A 12,415-nucleotide genomic window follows, 5' to 3' on the forward strand; every position below is an offset into this window, starting at 1 on the left:
GCTGCTGTCCCCTCTGACACCTCAGCCTCCTAAGCAGGGACACGGCCAGGTTCAGCATCTCCCTCAGGTGCAGACTTAGACAGGTGCTTAGAAGGTGCCTGGTGGACATTGTGTGAACACTGTAGTTACCCTGCACAGCACCCGGCCTTAACAAGAGGTCAACGGACAATAGTTGAATGAAAACGAAAATGCCAAGACAGTCACACAGTAACTACAGACACTAAGTCTGAGGTGGACGGTGGGAGCCAGGACCTCGTGGCACCAGCAAGGGCAGGGGCCAGTGTCCTTCAATGCCGGGTGAGGAGGGGACTGGGCAGTCCTGCTCCCCACACACCTGTTGCCTGCCGCCTTGCAGTTCCCACCTGTCCTGGGATGGGAGTGATTTTGTGGACTCGGCAAGGTGCTGGCTTTTACCCAGTGAGTTCCCAGCTGGAGAGGGTGTTGCATGGAGCCGGCCAGGAGTGACCTCTCTGTGACCTGGTGTCGGCCCCAGGCAGGTGCACCTCAAACCCCGGCTGTTAGGTGACCCTTTCGGTGCTGGGGTCTCCAGTACAGTGTCGCTAGGATTTGGGAGGGGGGATCATGTGACCGCCATTTAGCAATTATAATTAGCGAACAGGGCAGGGCTCAGGGGTGAGTGTGTGAGGTGGGGCCTGTGGGCACACACCCACGTGCAGGCTGTGAGGGTCCAGCCCTCTCCCCCTCATTCCCCCCAACGCCATACAGCCTACCTTACTGGGGATAGACTACAAAAGGAGGGCAGTTTTAAGCTTCTGAGAAGGCCCTGGATGGAGAACACGGTGTCTGTTGTCAAAATCCTTTACTCATTAACTTGCTAGGACCGACCAAGAACGTTCCGATGGCAAGGGCGCCCTCAGCCCCAAGCCCTGCGCACGGCCTGCCTCGGGGGTCTGAGGGGAGCACATCTTGGCCCAGCACCCCCTCTGCCTTCTGCCGGGGCACCCCAGGGAGGCACTGGCAGATGCAGGGTGAGCACACGTGGCCGGCCGTCCAGGGGCGAGGACAGGCTCCTTTCGCCAGACCAGGGGAGACAGTCCAACCCAACTGCTCCCCCGGGCCCAGTGCTCTGGGACTCTCTTCCCAACACGCCCGTCCCCCCGGCCTCTTCCAGCTGGTGCGGGGGGCAGAGACCAGGGGAATTTGTCTCTGCAGCCCCCGCAGACCCCCACCTGGCCCTCAAGGGCACCCAGGGACCTGGCACGCGAGCAGCAGCTCCGGTGGGCTTCCCATGTACAATCCTGGTTTTCTCACGATCTGGAGATTCCTTTTAGTGTTAATGAGCTGAACATGTCAGAAGACAGCTGGAGCGAGCGCCCTCCCAAGCCACAAGCTGCAAGTCCTTGCCGTCCGGAGCCGCGCTCATGGCCCGTGGCCACGGGATCTTGTGGGAGGGGGGCCCGAGGTGGCCAGGAGAGGAGCAGGAAGGAGGCAGGCTGCCCGGACGGCCTGTCCTTAGAGGAGGCCTGGCCCCAACCCCGCGCCCGTGGTGGCCGCCTCTGAGGACAGGCCGCCCGGAGCGCGTGGGACCACCGCATCCCTGCGCACCCCCCGCCTGCAGGAGCCCCGGGGCCATGCTTAGCCGTTCTCAGCCTAATCCACGCAGGCCCCACGGCCGGACTGTGGGAAGTTAAAGTTAAACGAGACAAATCGTCCGCTGTCCGGGAGCAAGGTCCTCCGCTTCGCAGCCGCGCACTTGTCTGCACCTCTTCCCGGCAGCCTGGCCCGCGCCTGCCCATCGGGGGCCCACGGGGTGTGCGCAGGGGCGGGGCGCAGGGGTCGCAGCCTCGGCTCTCGCCTCCCGTGGAGCCCCCGCTCCGAGGACCCTGCGGCGGGTGGTTGTCGGGGCCCCTCCTTCGGAGGAGGGAGAGGCCCGCAGGGGTGAGGAGTGGACGCTGGCCCGGGCAGAGAGGCCGCTGCGCCCCGGGCGGGACATTCTCCCCTGGGAGGTCCTCCCGCCCCAGAGGCCCGCGTGAGCGGAGCTCCCGGATCTGGGCGAAGCGCCTTGCGCCGCAGACTCGAAGGTCTGAGACGGCCGCGCGCCTGGGCCTGACCGGAGCTGGACCGCGGGTCTGGCACGTCGCTGGCTTTGCCGTCGTCGCCGGGGCCGCCAGAGCTGCCGTCTGAAGATGGTGCTGCCCCTGCTCGCGCGCACTCACGCCCGCGCGCACTCACGCCCGCGCGCACTCACGCTCGCACACACTCACGCCCGCGCACGCCTCCCTCCCCGTCTGCCCTCCTTGGCGCCCTGCCGCACACCCCCAGCAGGCAGGCCCCCTCCCGGCCAGCGTCCCGGGCCCCGGACCTCCCTCTGCTGGTCCGTGGGACCCCTCCCTGCTGATGGCAACAACTCCCTTTGCAGTAAAAAGTGGGGCTTTTGTTTGTAAAAGTTCTGGGGGAACCTTCCTGTCGTGTTGGCGCAGTAGAATCAGGACGGATGGTTGACGCTGGTGGGAAGTTGCAGGCTGACGGCACCGGGTTCTCCCTCTGGGTGACAAGCAGGCGTGTTGCCCAGCCCACCCAGCCCGCCCTCTCGTACTCAGTGTGTCACCTCCGTCCCTGGCCTGGCCTCCTGAGGCCACATCCCAGCGCGAGGCCCACCCTCCAGAGGAGCACCCACCATGGCTGCAGAGATGCTGGCTTTTAAAACTTAGTAGACTGAATATTTTTAGTTGTAAATTTACAGGATCATGGAGCAGAGAGTCCAGAGAGTTCCCTGTACCCCTCCCCCCCACACACACACACAGTTTCCCTATTTTGTCAACATTTTGCACTGGCACCGATCATCGGTTACAATAGATGAACCAATACCAGTACTTTATTATTAACTGGAGTCCAAGGTTCACATTAAATTTCCATCAGTGTCATACAGTCTGTGAGTGTGGACAAGTGTCTAATGACACGTATCTACTTTATTTATTTATTTATTTATTGTGGAACCTTAGTTCCCCGGCCAGGGATCAAACCCGTGCCCCTCGCATTGGAAGCGCGGAGTCTTAACCACCTGACTGCCAGGGAAGCCCCAACCACTGACGCTTTTACTGTCTCCATGGTCTTGCCTTTTCCAGAATGTCCTAGAGTTGGAATCCTCCAGGATGCAGCCTTTGAGATCGGCTTCCTTCACTTAGTCACATGCATCTAAGGTTCCTCCACGTCGTTTCATGGCTTGATGGTTCACTTCTTTTTAGTGCAGAATACTCCACTGTCTGGATGGACCACAGTTTATCCACCTACCTGCTGAAGGACATCTTAGCTGCTTCCAGGTTTTGACAATGATGAATACAGTTACTATAATCCTGTGTGTGCAGAGTTTTGTGTGGACATAAGGTTTTAACTCATTTGTGTAAATACCAAGGAGCATGATTGCTGGATCACATGGTGAGAGTGTGTTGAGTTCGTAAGAAACTATTAGACTGTCCTCCAGAGTGGCGGCACCCTTCTTCATTCCCACTGGGGCTCCTGGAGCTCCACGTCCTCACCAGCAGTTCGTGTGGTCAGGGCCTGGACTTTAACGATTCTGGAGGGTGAGCAGTGGTGCTGTTCCCGTTTGTGTTTCCAGCAGTGCATGGTGGGAGTGTCCCTTCGTGTCCTAACTTCCATCTGCACTTCTTCTTTGGTAAGGTATCTGTTTAGATTTGGGGCCCATTTTTCAGTTGGGTTGTTTTCTTTTTTTTTTTTTTTTAGTGTACAGTTGTTTATTCAGAATTCTCTTTGTGTGTGTGTGTGTGTGTTAGTTTCTGCTTTATAACAAATTTAATCAGTTATACATATGTTCCCATATCCCCTCCCTTTTGCGTCTCCCTCCCACCCTCCCTATCCCACCCCTCCAGGCGGTCACAAAGCACCGAGCTGATCTCCCTGTGCTATGCGGCTGCTTCCCACCATCTATCTACCTTACGTTTGTAGTGTATATATGTCCAAGCCACTCTCTCACTTTGTCACAGCTTACCCTTCCCCCTCCCCATATCCTCAAGTCCATTCTCTAGTAGGTCTGTGTCTTTATTCCTGTCTTACCGCTATGTTCTTCATGACATTTTTTTTCTTAAATTCCATATATATGTGTCAGCATACAGTATTTGTCTTTCTCTTTCTGACTTACTTCACTCTGTATGACAGACTCTAGGTCCATCCACCTCATTACAAATAGCTCAATTTCGTTTCTTTTTATGGCTGAGTAATATTCCATTGTATATATGTGCCACAGCTTCTTTATCCATTCATCCGATGATGGACACTTAGGTTGTTTCCATCTCCGGGCTATTGTAAATAGGGCTGCTATGAACATTTTGGTACATGTCTCTTTTTGAATTATGGTTTTCTCAGGGTATATGCCCAGTAGTGGGATTGCTGGGTCATATGGTAGTTCTATTTGTAGTTTTTTAAGGAACCTCCATACTGTTCGCCATAGTGGCTGTGCCAATTCACATTCCCACCAACAGTGCAAGAGTGTTCATTTTTCTCCACACCCTCTCCAGCATTTATTGTTTCTAGACTTTTTGATGATGGCCATTCTGACCGGTGTGAGATGATATCTCATTGTAGTTTTGATTTGCATTTCTCTAATGATTAATGATGTTGAGCATTCTTTCATGTGTTTGTTGGCAGTCTGTATGTCTTCTGTGGAGAAATGTCTGTTTAGGTCTTCTGCCCATTTTTGGATTGGGTTGTTTGTTTTTTTGTTATTGAGCTGCATGAGCTGCTTATAAATTTTGGAGATTAATCCTTTGTCAGTTGCTTCATTTGCAAATATTTTCTCCCATTCTAAGGGTTGTCTTTTGGTCTTATTTATGGTTTCCTTTGCTGTGCAAAAGCATTGAAGTTTCATGAGGTCCCATTTGTTTATTTTTGTTTTTATGTCCATTTCTCTAGGAGGTGGGTCAAAAAGGTTCTTGCTGTGATTTATGTCATAGAGTGTTCTGCCTATGTTTTCCTCTAAGAGTTTGATAGTTTCTGGCCTTACATTTAGGGCTTTAATCCACTTTGAGCTTATTTTTGTGTATGGTGTTAGGGTGTGTTCTAACCTCATACTTTTACATGTCCCTGTCCAGTTTTCCCAGCACCACTTATGGAAGAGGCTGTCCTTTCTCCACTGTACACTCCTGCCTCCTTTATCAAAGATAAGGTGACCATATGTGCGTGGGTTTATCTCTGGGCTTTCTATCCTGTTCCATTGATCTATCTTTCTGTTTTTGTGCCAGTACCATACTGTCTTGATTACTATAGCTTTGTAGTATAGTCTGAAGTCAGGGAGCCTGATTCCTCCAGCTCCATTTTTCGTTCTCAAGATTGCTTTGGCTATTCGGGGTCTTTTGTGTTTCCATACAAATTGTGAAATTTTTTGTTCTAGTTCTGTGAAAAATGCCAGTGGTAGTTTGATAGGGATTGCATTGAATCTGTAGATTGCTTTGGGTAGTAGAGTCATTTTCACAATGTTGATTCTTCCAATCCAAGAACATGGTACATCTCTCCATCTATTTGTATCATCTTTAATTTCTTTCATCAGTGTCTTATAATCTTCTGCATACAGGTCTTCTGTCTCCTTAGGTAGGTTTATTCCTAGATATTTTATTCTTTTTGTTGCAGTGGTAAATGGGAGTGTTTCCTTGATTTCACTTTCAGATTTTTCATCATTAGTATATAGGAATGCCAGAGATTTCTGTGCATTAATTTTGTATCCTGCTATTTTACCAAATTCATTGATTAGCTAGTTGGGTTGTTTTCTGATTGAGTTTTAAGAGTTGTTTGTATATTTTGGATACAAATCTTTTATCAGATGTGTGTTTTGCAAATACTTTATGCCTGTCTATGACTTTTTTCATTCTCTTAGCTTTCACAGACACTTCATTAATTTTAAGGAACCCCAACTTATCAATTCTTTCTTTCATAGATTATACTTTTGGTGTTGTGTCTAAAAGCTCATCTCCAAACCTGAGGTCATCTAGGTTTCCTCTGTTTTATCCTCTGGGAGTTTCATAGTTTTTCAGGTCCCTGATCCATTTTGAATTGATTTTTGTGAAGGGTGTGAGGTCTCGATTCATCTTCTGTGTGGACGTCAGTTGTTCCAGCACCATTTGTCGAAGAGACTGTCTCTGCTCCATTCCATTGTCTTTGCTCCTTTGTCAAAGGTCAGTGACCACATTTATAGGGTCTGTTTCTGGGCTCTGTTCTGTCCGTTGATCTATATGTCTATTCTGTCCCCGACACCGCACTGTCTCAGTTTCTGTAGCTTCACAGTAAGTCCTGGAGTCAGGTGACGTCCGTCCTCCAACTCGGTTCTTCTCCTTCAATGTTGCCTTGGCTGTTCTGGGTCTTTTACCTCCTCTCCATGTTAATTTGAGAATCAATTTCTTGATATTCACTTACAATAACTTGCTGGGATTTTTTATTGGGGTTGCATTGTATCTGTGGGTTATGTTGGGAACTGACATCTTGACCATATTGAGTCTTCCTCTCCATAAATGTAGACTCTCTCTCCATTTATTTAAACCTTCTTCAGTTTCTTTCATCCAAGTTTAGAAGTTCTCCTCATACAGGCCCAGCACATATTTTGTTAGATTTATACCTAAGCGTGGGTTCTTTTGGTGCTGATGTAAACGGTATTGTGTATTGAATTTCAAATTCCATATGTTCATTGCTAGTTTATAGGAAGCAATTGACAATCTATATCCTTCAGCCTTGCTATCATCACTTACTAGTTCCAGGAGTTTTCTGTTGATTCTTTGGGGTTTTCTACTCAGATAATCATGTCACCTGGGAACACAGCGTCTGCCCTGCAGCTGTGCCCCCAGCAAGGCCAGTGTGCTCGCCCTGTGGCTCCTGGCTTTGCTGCCATGTGTTGGGCGTTTCAAGCTATCTTGGCCGGGACCAGACATGAGGTGGGCGAGGCGGGAAGGAGCTGTGATGTGAGCTTCCCAGACGTAGGGAACCTGCCCCCACCCACGTGCTGCGCCCTGAGTTCTGACCTTCCCACCAAGGTCTCAGTGCCATACGCTGTTATGACGACACGAAATGTAGCCTGGAATAGCACGGATCACTGTTCCATTTCCTGCACAACTGTTCGTTTTACCTAAAGTTAATGATTGTCTGGGGTCGGTGGTGCCATTTTCTATGTACTTAACTAACTCCCTGCCCAAAACCCCCGCGGGCTGCTGTGCTGCACAGCACTCCAGCCCCCGTGTCTGCTGCTTTGTCCCGAGACGGCAGGTCCCTGGGCTTCCCTCTGCCGGACACAGCACCGGCCCTCCCGTCACTCTGCCCTCCATGGGGCACCCCGCCTGGCATCCCATGCCTTCTGTCTTGGGGAGCCCCTCTTTGGTGGACTCATTCTCCATCAAATGTGATTTCCCCCCCTTCCTCTGGGGACTGGCTGCGCAGTGGAGGGTGACATCGACCGTCCTGAGCAGACTGATGGCCTACTGGATTCATGCTGGGGACCCCCTCCCCTCTCCCCTCCCTCCTCCCCCCCTCCTCTCCCCAGTAATGATGTGCTTTGAGGCAGATCTCATTTCATCCGTCGAGCTTGGTCCCTGGAAGCACAAGCCTTTCCTCCGGAGACGTCTGTGGCTGCTTCGTCCGAGTCTCTCCCTCTGTCCCTCTTCTAGCTCCTTCTGAGAGAACCTGTGTCGTCCTTCCTACTCTTGAATTTCCTCTCCTGCATTGGTGTCTCAGTCTTTTTCCTCTGTCTTCTGAGAGAGCCTTTAACTTCATCTTCCAACACCTCCATTGAGTTTTGTTGGGTTTTTTAAATATTTATTTATTTTTTTTTTTCTTGGCTGCGTCAGGTCTTCATTGCGGCACATGGGAATTTGTTGCGCCGTGCAGGCTCTTTGTTGCAGCCCGCAGGCTTCTCTCTAGTTGTGACGCGCGGGCTCCAGAGTGCATGGGCTCCGTAGTTTGCAGCACGTGGGCTCTAGTTGAGGCGCACAGGCTCATTAGTTGTGGCACACGGGCTTAGTTGCCCCGTGGCATGTGGGATCTCAGTTCCCCGACCAGGGATAGAACTCGCGTCCCCTGCCTTGGAAGGAGGATTCTTTACCACTGGACCACCAGGGAGGTCCCTCCGTTGACTTTTTAGTTTCTGCTCCCGTATTTTCTCATATAAACGAGTTTGTAAATCACTGAGTGCACTCTTCTGTCTAGGATGCGGCTCCTTCTCCCAGTGTGGACCTGCCTCTCCCTGCAGTGTTTCCTCACTCGCTCTGCTTGTGCTTTACATGACTCGGCCACTGGCTTTCAAGCCCAAGACCTCCCACGCCCCACCCCCAGGGTGGCTGATCAGGCTGGGTCCGCGCATATGGGGGCCGACCTCACGGTGCCCAGCAGGGAGCGCAGGGGCTGCAGGGGTGGGGAGGCCAGGGTGCCAGCGTCTTCAGACCCCCCTTCCTGCTGGCCTGGCCAAAAATCTAAAAATAAAGAAAATAAATGATACCATTGCCCCTTTGTTTTCACCGGGCTTGGGAAGGAAACACTTAATCCATCTTCCTTGCAGAAATCTGATTTTCATCTTTACAACAGCCCAGAAAGGTCTAGACTGTCATCTTACGATAAGGAAACCAAGTCTAAAAGGAATAAAATAATAACTTGCTAGTGACCAGCAATGCAGGTCCCTCAGAACAGAAAGCCCTCGAATGTGCAGAAACCCTGTCTCTTGACCCCTCTGACAGGTGCTGCTCCTCTGGTGGCCCCAGCATGGGGTGGGGGGCAGCCCCTGCCCTTGGTCCTGAGCCCTCTGCACGCATTTGGGCCAAACAATGGGAACCTGGGGGTGCAAAGCAGTCCCAGTGAGGGTGTTGGCTGTGCCGTTCGCCCCCAGGGACAATTTACATAGCTTGGTCCAGCTTTCTCAATACCCGGTGCCCGTGCAGGGTCCTCTGATGGTCTCCCCGCCTCGGAAGCCCTTTGCCCCCTGCAGCATGGTGTCCATATCAGAAATCAATAGTCCCATCGCTTCCTGCTGCTCTGGGTCTGGGCAGTGGCCTGTGACAAAGTCCTGGCTTTGGGGCCAGTGCTGGGAGCGCCCTGATAGCAGGGGCTGCGGTGATCCGGCAGCCACATGGATGGCAGACGTGGTTTATGACACCTTGGGACATTGCCCACACACTTTATCTGCACAAAAGACATCCTCAGAGAAAATGGCCTTGCTGAAATTTATCACACGAAGGTATAAAGGTCAGCGAGATGTAACGTTGCGCCTCTACAGGAAATCTGTTTCCAGATTCCCCGAAGCCACGCCAGAGTGGAGCATCTGCATCCTGGCTCCGGTGGACTTCACAGTGAATTTGATCATTGCAGTCAGTCTCCAAACCTCCAGCCAACCAGCAGCTCCACTGAGGTCAAGACTTTTCTCCCCCCACGATGGCTCCCTGTGATGTAACTTTATGTTCTTAAATCTTAGAACTTTGAAGAATGCCTTTTCGGGTTTGTTTAGCCTCCAGGGCCACCAGCCTCCAGCTTCCTCATTCTGTAAAACCAGAGTCACCGAGCACATGCCATTCTGTGGCCCTTTTACACCTCACGCAGAGAAAGGGAGTTTGTGTGGTGCCGGCGCTGGGATCTGTGTGATTCTGATTTGGAAACCTTACCTCTACCTGCCTTTGCTGTTTTTGCTGCTGTGCCTGTCACAGCTCAAGTTCAATGAATTCTTTTGTGAAGTAAGGTCTCAGTGACCTGATTACCAGCTACCTTCAGCAATCACACCCTGTGTGTCATTACACTGACACCGTCAGCGTGACCCGTCTGTGCCTTGGCTCTGCCGTGGTGCCCTGCTTGGGCCCAGGCCGCGGAGCAGCCCCTCCGCCCTCCTCTTCTGAGAGCCTGGCCCCAGACCCCACCCAGCTCACCCCGAAGTCCAGGCGCCCACTTCACCTCTGACCTGCAGCTTTTAGGCCCTTCCCGCACCCAAACTTACCTGCCCTGGACCCTTGGCTTCACCTGAAGACAGAGCAATAGAAATCATCTAATCTGAAGTAGTTCTCAAGTCTATAAATTGATACCTTTCATCAAATTGGGGACGTGTTTGGTCTTTACTTCTTCAGATTGTTTTCTACTCCATTGCCCTCTCCTCTCCTTCTAGGACTCCAATTTCTTCTGATATTGTCCCACAGGCCACTGAGGCTCTGTTTACTTTTTATCTTTCTTTTTTCGTTGTTCTTCAGATTGGATCATATCTACTGTCATCTCTATCTGCTGTTAAGCCTATCCACTGGCTTTTTTATTTCGGTTATTGAATTCTTCAATTCTAGAATTCCAACTTGGTTCTTTTAGATATCTTCTATTTCAAGGGCCAGCAGACTATGCCCGTGGGCTGGCAACCAGTTTTTGTAAATAAAGTTTTATTGGAACGCAGTGGTGTTCATCTGTTTATGTACGTTATGACTGTTTTGTGCTATAGTGGCAGAGCTGAGTAACTGAGAAACAGACTGTGTGGCCCACAGGCCTAAACAATGTACCGTCTGGCTCTTTTAGAAGAAAATTGCCAAATCCTGTTGCATTCCACTGCTGAGATTTACTATTGTGAATTCATTACAAGCATGTTTTCCTTTACATTCTTGAGCATGGTTCTAATAGCGGTTTTTAAGTCCTTGTCTGCTAATTCCAACATCTGGATCATCTTGAGGTCTCCACTGATCTGTGGATCCCATTTTCCTGTTTCTTCATAGGTCTAGTAATTCTGGTTTGTTTCCAGGACACTATGACTGATACATTGTAGACACTCTGTATTTTGTTATGTTCCTCCGGAGAGCACTGATTTTTGTGGTGGGTGTTGATGCTGCATTGTGGTTTTGCCAGGACTGGACTGAAACTCCAAATGTGTCCCCCTGTGGTGACAGCAACTGAAACCTCTGAATTTTTAGCTTCTGCTGGCAGCTCAGGACCTGCCTCTCTTGTGTGTAATTCAAGGATCAGCCAGAGATTTCAAGAGTTCATGCACAGATTTGGGGTTTGGCCTCTCAGGCTCTTTCCTTTCTGGGATTTCCCCCCTCTCTTTTCAGCTCCTGTGGTTGCCCAGATCTCTAGCCTCTGATTTTTCAATCCAGTCAGACTGTAGATTTCTATTTGAGTTTTAGCTGCTCTGCACGGCCCCAGCTGGGACCTGCCCTCTGAAAAAAAGCCATTAAAAAAACAAGGAAATCGTCTGGCACTGGTCCCTTCCTCAAAGTGTAGTTCCCATCTGGTGTCTGCCTTCATTTACTCTCTCTTCAGTGTTGTGTTTGTTGTGGGTATTTTTTCCAGAGCTCATGGTCATTACCCAGAGGACAGTTGGCTGGACAACTATTGACAGTGGGTCCATTGCTGGGACAATGGGAGCTACTCCACTGGTGCCCATCCATGAGGTGTGATTGTCATGAATTCTTCTCCTAAGTCTTTAAGTCAGAGCCAATCATGAAATAAGAAAGCAAAGCTTAAAACGTGTGCTTCTTTGTATGTGGAGCACTTAGGAGCAGGCTGACAGAGGAAGGACGGAGAAGCCTCTTGGGGAGAAGGCGCTGCGGGTGGAGCGGGGCTGGCGGCTGCAGACCCGGCTGGCGCTGGGGCCACGCACTCATGGCTTCACTTGACAACACTTGTTAATTATTATCATTAATGTATATAATTATATGTGACATCACCAGTCACACCTGCTGTGTGGTTGCTGCCTGCCCTGCAGGGGATGGCATCTGGGTGGACGCCTCTGAGCACAGGACGAGGGTCCTCGGGCCAGTGCCTGTCCTGGGAGGGGCTGCGGGGACCCCACGGCGTGACCGTAGAGAGGGCTGGAGCGTCAGCGCTGGGAACCGCGTGTGTGTCTGTGTCCCTGTGTGTGTCTGTGTCACTGTGTGTCTCTGTGTGTCTGTGTGTCCCTGTGTGTCCCTGTGTGTCTGTGTGTCCCTATGTGTGTCTGTGTGTGTCACTCTGTGTGTCACTGTGAGTCTGTGTCCCTGTGTGTGTCACCGCGTGGGTGTGTCTGTGTGTCTTTGCCCCTGAGTGTGTGACATTTCAGGTCCCACCCGGACCACTCGTCCTCCGGAGCAGGGGGGGTCCCCTGTGCATCCCAGTGACTTCCCATCCTTCTGCTGGAAGGGTGTCACCGTGCATCTGGTTACTCTGAAGCAGAGCTGGACTTACCAAGGCTCGTATGTGTTAAAGTAAAACCAAGGGATTTACTGCGCCGCTGCATCGCGTGGACTCAGCTGAATCCGGCTGAGCGGTCCCTGGGGGCAGTGGCCACAGAGGGCCTGACCCTGGGCCCCGGGCTCCCGGCCGCGTTCTGAGGGGGCGTGAGGACCGTTGGCTGTGACCTTCCCGGTGCCCGCCCTGCCCAGGGCCCCCTCCAGAATGGCTGGCTGGTCGCGGGGCCTCCCGACCTTTACTGTCAGTCCGGGGGTTTGTAATTAGAAGTAAACACACGTGTCTCTGC

The sequence above is a fragment of the Mesoplodon mirus genome (genome assembly GCF_964341445.2).
Source record: "Mesoplodon mirus genome assembly, chromosome: 5".
Taxonomy (NCBI): domain Eukaryota; kingdom Metazoa; phylum Chordata; class Mammalia; order Artiodactyla; family Ziphiidae; genus Mesoplodon; species Mesoplodon mirus.